This window comes from Somniosus microcephalus, unplaced genomic scaffold, assembly GCF_052327205.1.
Source record: "Somniosus microcephalus isolate GS21.2 unplaced genomic scaffold, FLI_Smic_1.0 unresolved_chr6, whole genome shotgun sequence".
NCBI classification, from domain to species: Eukaryota; Metazoa; Chordata; class Chondrichthyes; order Squaliformes; family Somniosidae; genus Somniosus; species Somniosus microcephalus.
In genome coordinates, this window is record NW_028225184.1 from 36,636,652 (window position 1) to 36,650,491 (window position 13,840).

Here is a 13,840-nt window from a genome sequence, read left to right on the forward strand (position 1 = left end):
GGGAATTCCCCTTGGTGCAGGGCACCATTGACTGTGCGCATGTGGCTTTGCGGGCCCCTCTGCAGCATGGCGAGCAGTATCGCAACAGGAAGGGCTACCATTCTCTGAATGTGCAGCTGGTATGTGACCACAAGCAGCGCATCATGGCAGTCAATGCCAGCTTCCCAGGCAGCAGCCACGATGCCTTTATCCTGCGGCAGAGTACTGTGCATGACATGTTCCAGGCACAGCCTCCCCCAAGAGGATGGCTCATCGGGGACAAAGGCTATCCTTTGTGCACCTGGCTCATGACCCCGCTCCGCGCGCCCTGGACCGCTGCTGAAGAGGCCTACAACGAGAGCCATCAAACCACCCGCAACATCATCGAGCTAACTATTGGGGTCCTCAAGCAGCGGTTCCGCTGCCTTGATCGCTCCGGAGGAGCTCTCCAGTATTCGCCGGACCGGGTCTCCCAATTTGTGGTGGTTTGCTGCATGCTACACAACCTGGCTATCCGCAGGACTCAGGCACTGCCACCTGACGTTGGACCAGCACCTCAGGAGGAGGAGCAGGAGGAGCATGAGGAGGAGGAGGAGGAGGAGGAGCAGGAGTACGTTCCCAGGAGGGAGCGACCAGGGCCAAGGGCCGCACGACGCTACCTTATTACACGGTACTTCTAAGCCCCCTGTCAGGGAATGGCCAGGGGCCATGAGGGAAGATGAATGCAGCCGCTCCACAAGCCCTCAGCCGGCGAAGCCAACAAACACTAAGAAGAACAACCATGGAAACTGCATGAATAAAGATAATTTTTTATTGCACAAAAATGAAAAGCCCTTCCCACATGAATCCCCAAAAACAATAAACGGGCCCCACAAAAAGCCCAACAAACGACTCACTCCCACAAACTGGGGAGGAGCCACTCCACCTTTATTCAAATCGGGCCTCAACGTCGGCCTAACGCAAAAAATAAACCCTCCAAAAGCACAACCATGGGCAAAATAAAGATGGCCACCGCCATATTAAAGGAAAGCTGCCCACACCCTCTACTGAGTGGCCCGCGAGGGCGAGACCTTGGCCAGCATTTTGCCTCCCCTGCCCGGCCTGCTGCTCCTTCGCAAGCTCTGCCCAGTGGCTGCTGCGAGGCTGGGGGAAGGCGCCTGAGGCTCAGATGCCCTTCCGCCAGATGCCACTGGGGGGCGGCCTACATGGCGTTTGGGCCTCGAGGGGCCGTCTGCTGAGTGGCGCACCTGAGCCTGGCCACCATCAGCTGAAGCCGCTTGCCGTTGACGCCCCAGAGGGGGAATGGCGGTGACGGATGGCGCAATGTGGGCCAGCTGGCGTCTGGGATGCGCTGGCTGGTGCTCTGGCGCGGTGGCACTCGGCCTGGCCCGCACTGCAGCATCCGCAGCAATCAGCCGACGGGCGGCTTGCTGGGATGGTCCAGCGCGGCGCCTGCCCTGGCGATGCCTGCCTGAGACAGCGCGTGTGGCAGCAGTGAGTGGTCCTGTGGTCCTGGTGTGCGCGCGCATCACATCCGCCAGGGTCTTGACGGCATCAGTCAGCATGCGGCCACTCGCGGCAGTTGCTGCCCCGAACTCGCGCACACTGGTCGCCAGCGACTCGATGGCCTCAGGCATGCGCCCCACCACGCTCATGAGCTCCGTGTGGCGCTGGTCCGAGTCGTCGGCCATCTTATCCAGCTTCCGCACCTCCTCCGAAGTGAAGGTGTCCGGACTGGCGTCGCGACTCTCCCGCTGGGGAGGAGGGGGCCGAACTAGGGGACCCTTGCCGCGTTGGTGACGGCGAGTGTGCCGAGCAGCAGCACGCCCCTCTGATCCTTCCCCCCTTTGGGGGGAAGGCCGCGGGCCACGCGCACGGCTGCTGGGTGGCTGGACGCCACTGGTCCCAGAAGCTGCATTGCCCTGCGACAGTTCCTCCAGGCACTCGTCCAGTGAGGAGGTGTCAAGCATTTCCTCCTCTCCTGCGGGACGTGACTGTTCCCCCGAAGGTCCGGCTTGCTCCTCCTCCTCCTCCTGGTCGGAGGTGGTGTCACTGGCAGCTTCAGGGTCCTGGTCGTCACCAGCTGAAAGCAGGAATGCACAAGAGTAGCTTCAGAGTGAGGAGAAGGCATCAGCGAGGGAGTTAGGACTGGTGGGATTCAGCGCATTGGTGGGACAGTGGCAAAGGAGGTAGCTCGGATGGGCCAGTGCGACGCGAGAGGGCCAAAAGGCGAGGTCCTTACCATTGCCGGGCAGTGGAGGGTCGGATACACCGCACGCTGTGGGGACAATCACACGGGCTCCCATGAGCACACACACGCGCTCCTCCAGCCGAGTGAGCTTCTGCAGCTTGGCGCGGCCACCCCTGGCACGGGCCTGGTGATTAAACGCTACTTTAGCCTGCAAGAGAAAGGACGGGCTGTAAGTGCGCAGTGAAGCCCTGATGTAGTGTGCACTGCCTCCCATGGTGGAATAGCTTGGACAGAGTGAAGCCCTGATGTAGTGTGCACTGCCTCCCACGGTGGAATAGCTTGGAAAGAGTGAAGCCCTGATGTAGTGTGCATTGCCTCCCATGGTGGAATAGCTTGGACAGAGTGAAGCCCTGATGTAGTGTGCACTGCCTCCCATGGTGGAATACCTTGGACAGAGTGAAGCCCTGATGTACTGTGCACTGCCTCCCATGGTGGAATAGCTTGGCCAAAGTGTAGAGTGCCGAATGGCCATTTGATGCTCATGACTGTCCCAATGCTGCTGGCTGAGGGCTGGCCAATAGGACTTTCAGGTCCCTTTGCCCATCATGTCAGGTGTACATGCAAGAATGAGGAGGAGACTGGAAAGGCTACTCACCTTCACAATACTGGTCAGGTCGTTGTATTTCTTACAGCATTGTTTGTGGGTCCTGGGGGCCTCGCCGGTGAACGTCACCCTCTGGGCGATCTGCTTCCAGGCTTTGGTGTAGTCATGGTGGGTTGGATTCCTCCCACTCTCTGGAAACAAGATCTTGCGCCTCACCTCCAGAGCTGTGACCATTGGCCTAGAAATTGGGTTTTGGCGCAGCAACGGCTTTAGCGCCGGAAGTTAGTGCCAGAGCTAAGTCGCGCTGGTCGGGCCAAAAATTCACTACTTCTGCGCCCAAACGGCTGCCGGCGCTGCTGAAAGCTGTTAGCGCCTGAAAACTGGCGCTATGCGCTGAATTTCGGCGCTATTCCGGCGCTGCGGCGCCCGCAGCGGTGCGGCAGGTTCGGGAAGTGCAGGCCTCCTCCTTCCCTTAAGGAGGGCCTGCCTGCACCCGGCCGCGGCCCGCGATAATCTTATTAAAAAAGAGCCCGGCACCTCGGACAAGTGCCGGGCTTGCTTCTGTTCCGGGGGGGGGGAAGTCCGGGGAGGGAGCTGCGGCCAGGCGGGCGGCGGGAAAGCGGCCGGCCGCCGCGGGGCCTTTAATGCGCCGGCGCAAACTTGTGCAAGGCACCTTTGCCAGAATGTTGCTTGCGGCTGCCACGGGCGAGGCGGCCGCAAGTCAATTTGCCAGTTTGGGCGGGTTACCATGGCAACCGGGACGCTGCGCACACCGATGACGTCATCGGTGCCGGTGCAGCGCTACCGGTCTACCGTGGCAGAAGGGCCCCAGGCAATTTAGGCGCCGGCGCCAATTGCAGCACTTGGCCCTCTAGCGCCGCAAAATCGGCGCTAAGGGCACTGAATTTCTAGGCCATTATGTCCAGATCACCCTCTGAGAAGCGCAGGGCACGCTGACGGGCCTTCTCTGGCGTTGCCATGACTCCCTGGGGCTGAGCAGCAGTGTTGAGGCCTCTTTGCAAGGCTGCAGTGTGCAGGGCGTGGCAGCAGACCAATTCGTCCCTTCCCCCTTTAAGAGCTGGACGGCACCACGGGGTCTGCTGTCAGTGCAAAAATGACCGCACCCGCGCTGCGCCCCGCCTGGGCGCTATCCCTCTGGACCGCCGGCTTAGCGCCTAAAGGTAGGAGTGGAACGCCTCTTTTAGCGCTCCACCACTCTCTTAGGGCGAAGCCACTGAATTTCCAGCTACGGGGCGCTACTTTGGGGCAGGCGCTAACTTCGGGCGGGCGCTAAGGTTCGCGCCCCAAAACTGTCTATACTGAAAATCTAGCCCTGTATGTCCAAAACATATTTGAAAGTTCTTTATCTGAATGCACGTAGCATTCGTAACAAAGTGGTGGAGTTGACGGCACAAATAACTACATATGGGTATGATCTTGTGGTCATTACAGAAACATGGCTGCAGGATGACCATGACTGGGAATTAAACATACGAGGATATTTAACAATCAGGCAGGACAGGCAGGAAGGTAGAGGCGGTGGGGTGGCTATGTTAATAAAGGAAGGAATCATTGCAATACAGAGGAATGATATTGGGTCAAAGGATCAGGATAATGAAACAGTTTGGGTGGGGATAAGGAATAACAAGGGGAAAAAACACTAGTGGGCGTAGTCTATAGGCCTCCTAACAGAATGCAACTCTGTTGGACGGAGTATTAATCAGGACATAGTTGGGGCTTGTAATAAGGGAACAGCTATAATTATGGGGGATTTTAACTTTCATATTAACTGGACAAATCAAATTGGGCAGGGCAGTCTTGAGGAAGAGTTCATTGAGTGTATTAGGGATGGGTTTCTTGAGCAGAATGTAATTGAACCGACCAGGGGGCAGGCGATATTAGATCTGGTCCTGTGTAATGAGACAGGATTAATAAAGAATGTCCTATTAAAGAGTCCCCTTGGAACGAGTGACCATAACATGGTTGACTTCCATATTCAATTAGAGGGTGAGAAGGTTGGAACTCAAACAAAAGTACTGAGCTTGAATAAAGCAGACTATGAAGGTATGAGAACGGAATTGATTAGAGTGGACTGGTAAAATGGATTAAAGGGTGAGACGGTACATGATCAGTGGTGTACATTCATGGAGTTATTTTACAACTTTCAAAAAATATATATTCCACTGAGGAAAAAAGGGTGCAAAAGAAGAGACAGCCATCAGTGGCTAAGTAAAGTAATAAAGGATAGTATCCGACTAAAAACAAGGGCATATAAGGTAGCCCAATCTAGTGGGAGGATAGAAGATTGGGAAGTCTTTAAAAGACAGCAAAAAATAACTAAAAGATTGATTAAGACAGGGAAAATAGATTATGAAAGTAAATTAGCTAAAAATACAAAAACATATAGCAAGAGTATCTCTAGTTATATAAAATGAAAACGTGTGGCTAAAGTAAATGTTGGTCCCTTAGAGGATGAGACCGGGAAGTTAATGGTGGGAAACATGGAGATGGCAAAAACGCTGAAAAAATATTTTGTATCAGTCTATACAGTAGAGGACACTAAGAATATCCCAACACTGGGCAAACAGGGGGCTCTAGGGGAGGAGGAGTTAAATCCGATTAAAATCACTAAGGAAGTAGCACTCGGTAAAATAGGGACTTAAGACGGAAACATCCACTGGACCTGTTGGCTTACATCCTAGGGTCTTGAGGGAAGTGGCGGTAGGGATTGTGGATGCATTGGTAATAATTATCCAAAGCTCCCTGGACTCAGCAAAGGTCCTGGCAGATTGGAGAACTGCTAAAGTAACACCCTTATTTAAAAAGTGTAATAGACAGAAGGCTGGAAACTATAGACCAGTTAGCCTAACATCTGTGGTTGGTAAAGTTTTAGAGTCGATTTTTAAGCAGACAGTAACGGGGCATTTGGATAAACATAATTTCATAGGACAAAGTCAGCCTGGTTTTACGAAGGGGAAGTCATGTTTGACAAATTTGCTTGAGTTCTTTGAGGACGTAGCATACAGGGTGGATAAAGGAGGACCAGTGGACGTAGTGTATTTAGACTTCCAAAAGGCATTTGACAAGGTGCCACATGAATGTTTATTGCGCAAGATAAAAATCACTGGATTGGGGGTGATATTCTGGCATGGGTGGAGGATTGGCTCTCTAATAGAAAGCAGAGAGTTGGGATCAATTGTTCATTCTCAGACTGGCAATCAGTAACTAGTGGTGTTCCGCAGGTGTCAGTGCTGGGACCCCAACTTTTTATTATCTATATTAACGATTTGGAGGAAGGGACCGTGTGTAACATATCAAAGTTTGCAGATGATACAAAGATGGGAGGGAAAGTAGTGAGTGAGGAGGACATAAAAAACCTGCAAAGGGACATAGACAGGCTAAGTAAGTGGGCAGAGATTTGGCAGATGGAATACAATACTGGAAAGTGTGAATTTTTGCACTTTGGCAGGAAAAATCATAGAGCAATTTATTATCTTAATGGCAAGAAACTGGAAAGTACTGCGGTACAAAGGAATCTGGGGGTCTTGGTGCACGAAACAAAAACAGTTAGTATGCAGGTGCAGCAGATGATCAAGAAGGCCAATGGAATGTTGGCTTTTATTCCTAGGGGGATGGAATATAAAAACAGGTAGGTATTGCTGCAGTTGTACAAGGTATTGATGAGACCACACCTGGAATACTGCATACAGTTTTGGTGTCCATACTTAAGAAAAGACATACTTTCTCTCAAGGCAGTACAAAGAAGTTTGACTCGGTTAATCCCGGTGGTGAGGGGGTTGACATATGGGGACTCTACTCATTGGAGTTCAGAAGAATGAGAGGCGATCTTATTCAAACATAAAAGATTGTGAAGGGGCTTGATCGGGTGGATGCGGTGAGGATGTTCCCAATGATGGGTGAAACTAGAACTAGTGGCCATAATCTTAGAATAAGGGGCTGCTCTTTCAAAACTGAGATAAGGAGAAACTTCTTCACTCAGAGGGTGGTAGGTCTGTGGAATATGCTGCCCCAGAGAGCTGTGGAAGCTACATCATTAAATAAATTTAAAACAGAAATAGACAGTTTCCTAGAAGTAAGGGGAAATAGGGGTTACGGGCAGCGGGCAGGAAATCGGACATTAGGCTAGGTTCGGATCAGTCATGGCCCTGTGGGTGGCGGAGCGAGCCCAGGGGCTGTGTAGCCTGGTCCTGCTCCTACTTCTTGTGTTCTATTTCTGTGTTAGATTTCAGGAGATGGTTCTATTCACAGGGATTAGTGGAGACCTCGGGAACAGGCTGCCAGCTAGGAGACCTTCAATAGTAAATTGGGCCTGTTCCTGGCTGGGGGGGAGATCACCTCTTACAGAAGGTAAGTACTTTATGAAATACAGGGACACAGTGATCTCCTGGACGAGTTTCGATCGCCTAGATGGGTCGGAGAGTAATTTCCCAGATTTTTTCTTCCAAATTGTCACGTTGGGTTTATTATCTGGTTTTACGACTCTCCCGGGTGATCACATGGGTTCGGGTGGGATGGAGAGTAAAAATAGATTTGAGGTTTGGATCAGATCAGCCATGATCTTATTCAATGGCGGAGCAGGCTCGAGGGGCCGATTGGCCTACTCCTGCTCCTATTTCATATGTTCTTATGTTTAACTTTCGGCAGTGCAGTGCTCCTACAGAACTGCCACTTCGACACTGCCACGTTCCCTCAGTACTGCTCCACTGACAGTCGGGCACTCCCTCAGTACCAACTTCCGACAGTGCTCCCTCATTATTACCACTCCGACAGTGCGGCACTTACTCAGTACTGCCCCGCTGACAGTGCAGCGCTCCCTCAGTACTGCCCCTCTGCCAGTGCAGCGCTCGCTCTGTACTGCCGCTCCGACAGTGCCGCGTCCCCTCAGTGCTGCCCCTCTGATAGTGCAGCGTTCCGTCAGTACTGCTCATTCAACAGTGCAGCACTCGCCATGTACTGCCCATCTGAAGTATAGCACTCATTCTGTCCTACTCCTCTGACAGTGCTGTGTTACGCAGTACTGCTCCTCTGACAGAGCATCGCTCCCTCAGTATTGACCCTCCGACAGTGCTATGTTCCACAGTACTGGTCCTCCGACAGTGCAGCGCTCCCTCAGTGCTGCTCCTGCGACAGTGCAGCGCTCCCTCATTACTGGCCCGGTGGACTTTTATCCCTGGATTTTGTGGCCAAAACCACGACCTTCTAACTCAGAGGCAAGAGTTACCCACTGAGTTCTGTCTGACAAACACCGTATAATATGGAACAATATAACACAGCTCTCCACAACCAAGTTTTGTACAGTGTTAAGCGCAATGTAACATGCTATAGCGCTCTGCACTATAGGAGCGTACAGTGCAGCACAGAATAGCGGTAGAAATGTTAAAGTGCAGAGCTTGAAGACTCACTGGTCCAAAATAGGCCACGCCAGCACGGGGTAAGTAAAGTGCAGAACAGTCATTCTGGCATGGTTTAATCTGCAGCAGTACTGTTCAATAACCTGCGGGCCAGTCAGTCTGTCGGGTGCAGGAACAATGAAACAAAGACAGCAGGATTTTTTTATCTTTGAAAGCTTCTTCTGTGCTGATCAAGGCGAAGTATGTCAATGCTGGGAAAGGAATAAACCCAACTTTATACCCAGTGTTAGCACCGAGTGCTCCCAGGGCACGGGTTATGTACAGTAAAGAGCCACCACTACTTTGCTGCAACAGCAAGTCCCCCACATTATATCCTGTGTCAGCATCAAGCTGTCCAAGGGCAGGTACACCACGGGTTATATGCAGCGTGGAGCTCCCTCTACATTTCCCTGACAGTGTCCAGCACTTTATAGCCAGTGTCAGCGTTGAGCGCTCCCAGTGCAGGTACAGCATGGGATAGATACAGTTTAGAGTTCCTACTACATTACATAGAGTAAAGTGTAGTTAAAGGCACAGGCCACCAGGGCCAGAGGTGCAAATCCTCTATCCAGGGTGGGTTTTGGGGAGAGGGTGGGGTTTGGGGAGATGAGTTGACTGAAGTCTCCCCCCCACCCGTCCGAAGGCGATTTATTCGGGCAGCGTGGAAAGTCTTTGATCAGTTTGAAAAATGCTCATGTCTCTAACCTTTTCCACTTAGCACTTTTATCCCGGGCGGTCGGTCAAAGTTGCATGTCAGTCGTGAGATCCAGACCGGATCAGATCATCGCCCCTCCCCTCCCCCCACCAGAACAACATGAGAGGACAGGGATAGAAGAATGGGCGAGGATGACAGGGCCGCATTCGCCCCCGCACCCCCACCACGCTCTAGATAATCTGCCCTCTCTGTTTGGGGCCGGGCACCATTCAACAGATGAGGGGATGTAGGGAAAGTCAGCCTCCACAGAGTGGGACAGGAGTCATGTATGGGTCGCAGCGTGTGGTTTGGGTGGAAACGGCAGATTCCGTTCCCTTGAACAACAAATCAGACAGGATCTAACTGAATGATGGAACAGGTTCGAGTGGCTGAATGGGCCTCCGCCTGTTCCTGTGCAATGGGCTTGCGGGGCTGAATGGCCACCTCCTGTTCCTGTGTAATGGGTTCAAGAAGCTAATTGGCCTCCTATTGCAGTGCAACAGGCTCCAGGGATTGAATGGCTACCTGTTCCTGTGTAACAGGCTTGCGGGCTGAATGGGCCTACTCCTGTTCCTGTGCAGCGGGCTCAAAGCAGCTGAATGGGCCTACTCCTGTTACTGGGTAACGGGCTCGATGGGCTGAATATCCTCCTGTTCCTGTGTAACAGGCTCGAGGAGCTGAATGGCCTCCTCCAGTTCCAGTGTAACAGGCTCGAGGATCTGAATGTCCTCCTCCTGTTCCTGTGTAGCAGGCTCGATGGGATGAATGGCCTTTTTCTGATCCAGTGAAACATGCTCGAGGGGGTGCTTAGTGGCCCCCTCCTGTTCCTGTGTAATGGTCTTGTGGGGGGCTGAATGGCCTCCTGCTGATTCTGTGTCACATGCTCGAGGGGCTGAATTCCTCCTCCTGTTCCTGTGTAACGGGCTCCAGGAGGTAAATTCGCTTCCTCCTGTTCCTATGTAATGGGCTCGAGGGTCTGAATGGGCTTCCTGCTCTTCCTGTGTAACAGTTTCATCACATCGACTGCAGCGGTTCAAGAAGTGCGCTCACCACCACCTTCTCAAGGTCAATTAGGGATGGGCAATACATGCTGGTCTTGCCAGTGACGACGAGAATGATTTTTAGAAAATCACACTTTAGTCCTTGGCTGGAATAATGCATCCCAATTCTGGGCTCCACCCTCAGGAAGGATGTCAAGGCCTTCGAGCGGGTGGTGAAGAGATACAAGAATGGTGCCAGGAATGAGGGATTTTAGTCATGTGGAGAGACTTGAGGAGCTGAGATTGTTCTCCTTAGAGCAGAGATGTTTGACAGGAAATTTAATAGTGGCGTTCAAAATCATAAAGGGATTTGATAGAATAAATAAGGAGCAACTGTGTCCACTGGCTGGAGGTTCGGTAACCAGAGGACACAGATTTATGATATTTTTGAAAAGAACCAGAGGGGAATTGAGGAGAATCATTTTACGCAGCGAGTTGTAATGATCGGGGATGCACTGCCTCAAAGGGCAGTGTAAACAGATTCAACAGCAACTTCCAAAAGTGAATTGGATAAATATTTGCCGGGGCATGGGGAAAGAGCAAGCATCAGGGAGTGGGAATAATTGGATAGCTCTACCAAAGAGTCAGCATTGGCTTGATGGGCTGAATGGCCACCATCTGTGCAGTATCATTCTAGGATTCTAATAGTAATGAAAGATTGAACAGGCTGGGGCCCTTTCCTCAAAAAGAAAGAAGGATGAGGGGTGACCTGATGGAGGTCTTTATGTTTATGAAAGGTTTTGATGGGGAAGACGTAGAGAGGCTGTTAACACTTGTAGAACTAGGGGCAATCAATATAAGATAATCATTAATACTGCCTATAGGGGATTCAGGAGAAACATCATTAGCCAGAGAGTGGTGACAATATAAAGTGTAACATTGTATAATTGCTTTAATTGACAAGCCACCCAAATCTATCTCTGTAACTTCCCCCAATACCTACAACCCTCTCTATCTCTGTAATCTCATGTAGCCCTACAAATCTCCCTATCTCTACAATCACATCCAGCCCATTCAACATTCCTTATCTCTATTACATCCCCCAGCCGCTACAGCCCTCCCTATCTCTGTAACCTGCTCCAGCCCCAGAACCCCCCTCCCATCTCTGTACACTCCTCCAAACACGTATCGCAGTACCCTCCTCCAGCCCCACAACCCTCCCCATCTCTGTAACCTCCTCCAGCAGTACAACAATCCCTCTATCTGTAACAACCGCCGGTCCCTAGAACCATATCTGTAACCTGCTCCAGCCCAACAACCCTCCCTATATCTGTAACATTCTCCAGCACCTACAACACTCCCTGTCTCTGTAAGCTCCACCCCTTACAGCCCTCCCTATCTCCGTAACCTCCTGCAGCCCCTACCATCCTCCCGATTTCTGTAACATTCTCCAGCCCCGAGAACACCCCCTATCTCCCTAATCTGCACCTGCCCTGCAACCCTCACCATCTCTGCAACCTCCTCCAGCGCTACATCTCTCCCTATCGCAATAAATTCCCCTGTTCCCCAGAACCCTTGCTCTCTCGCTAACCTCCACCAGCTCTACAACCCTTCCTATCTCTGTAACATCCTCCAGCCCCTACCACCCTATCTCTGTAACCTCCTCCAGCCCAGCAACCCTTCCTAACGCTGTAACCTCCACCAGACCCTACTGCCATCCCTATCTCTCTAGCCTCCTTCGGCTCTACAACCTTCCCTATCTCGGTAACTTCCTCCAGTCCCGGAACACCCCAATCTCTGCAAACTCCTCCAGCCCCTACAACTCTCCCTATCTCTGTAAGCTCCACTCGACCCTAGGACCCTTGCTCTCTCTGTAAACTCCTCCAGCCCTAGAGCTCTCCCTTCCTCCAGAACCTCCTCAAGCCCTTACATTCCTCCCTATCACTGTCACCGCCTCCAGCCCCTACACACCTCCCTATCTGTGTAAACTTCTCCATCGCCTAGAAAACTCGCTATCTCCGTAACCTCCGCCAGCTCTACAGACCGGCCCATCTCTGTGATCGCCTCCAGCCCTACAAATCTCCTTATCTCTGTAAGCTCCTCCAGCCCTACCGACCTCCCTATCTGTGTACCCTCCTCCAGCCGTGCAACCTTACCTTTCTCTGGAACATTCTAAAGCCCGTATTACCTTCCCTAGCTCTGCAGCCTCCTCCAGCAACTACAACACTCCATATCTCTGTAACCTCCTCCAGCCCTACAAAACACTCCATCTCTGTAACCTCCTGAAGCCCCACAACCTTCCCTAGCTCTGTATCCTCCGCCTGTCCACAGAAAGATTGCTATTTCTTTAACCTCCTCCAGACCTACAAATCTCCCTATCTCTGTAAATTCCTCCAGCCATACAACCCTTCCTAACTCTCTAAGATCCTCCAGCCCTACAACCCTATGTGTAACCTCGTCCAGCCCAACAACCCTCCCTATCTCTGTAACATCCTTCAGCACCTACAACACTCCCTATCTCTTAACGTGCTCCAGCCCCTACAACCCTCCCTATCTGTGTAACATCCTCAAGCCCCTACAACCCTCCCTTTCTCTGTAAACTCATTCAGCACTACAACCCTCCCTAACTCTGTAACTTCTTCGACACTTCAACCCTCCCTATCTCTGAAAATTCCTCCAGCCCCATAAACCTCCATATCTATGTAACAGCATTTACTATCTCTAACATCCTCCAGCCCTACAATCATTGCAATATCTGCGCACCTTCAATTCTGGCCATTTGCGCATCCCTGATTTTCAGGTGCCTCGGCACTGAGCTCTGGAATTCCCTCCCTAACCCTATCTGCTTCTCTAGCAACCTCTGCTACATTAAGACGCTTCTTAAAACCTACTTCTCTCACCAAGGTTTGGGTCACCTGTCCTAATATCTCCTTATGTGCCAAGTTATCAAATTTTGTTTGATAATCGCTCCTGTGCAGCGCCTTGGGACGCTTTACCATTTCAAAGGCGCTACAGAAATGCAAGCTGTTATGTTGTTATTTTCATTTACTTACATTTATTCATTCACGGGATGTGGGATGTAATATATTGGCTTGGATAGGGGCTTGGCTAACTAACAGAAAACAGAGATTCTTTATGAATACGGAATTTTCCGGTTGGCAATCAGTAACAGTTCACTAGGTAGATTCGTGGGATGAAGGGATTGACGTATGACAAAGGTTGAGCAGGTTGGGCCTATGCTCATTGGAGTTTAGAACAATGAGAGGTGGTCTTATTGAAACATAAAAGTTTCTGAGGGGGGTTGACAGGCTGGATTCTGAAAGGATGTTTCCCCTAGCGGGGGTATCTAGAACTAGGGGGCGTAGTTTCATAATAAGTGTCGACAATTTAAGTCGGAATTGAGGAGGAATTTCTTCTCTCAGAGGCTCGTGAATCTTTGGAATTCTCTATCACAGAGAGCTGTGGAGGTGGTGTCCTTGAATATAATCTCTGTTATGGCCTTGGCTAATGCTCTTTTAGGGTCCGATTCATGCGTTCTAACATCCCCGAACCCTGGGGCTGTTAGGGTACGGCCAATTTCTGTTTTATCGGCATTAGCTAGCACACTGCCTTTACCACTTGCCCTGTGAAATGTGTTCCCCTCTCTGAATCTATCTGCAAAGGAACTCCCCATCTTGGGATGATTTCTTTAGCTAATATCTGCGCTACGGTAATAGCTGAGCAGACTCGGGTAGCAAAAGCCTCCAGCCATTGTGTAAATTGGTCAATAATTAGAAAGCAATATTTTTTTGCCTGACTTGGGGTGGTGTTGGTGGTACGGGTCCTGTAAAGTCTATCTGTATTTGTTCCCAATCCTGAACTTCCCCCTCTCGGTTATCTTTGTGAAATTCTATAATTTTAACTCCCTCTGGTCATATGGCGACCGCTGCCACCTGACACATGGGTGCATCTTGCGCTGCTCTAATTGACGCTAAATCAGTA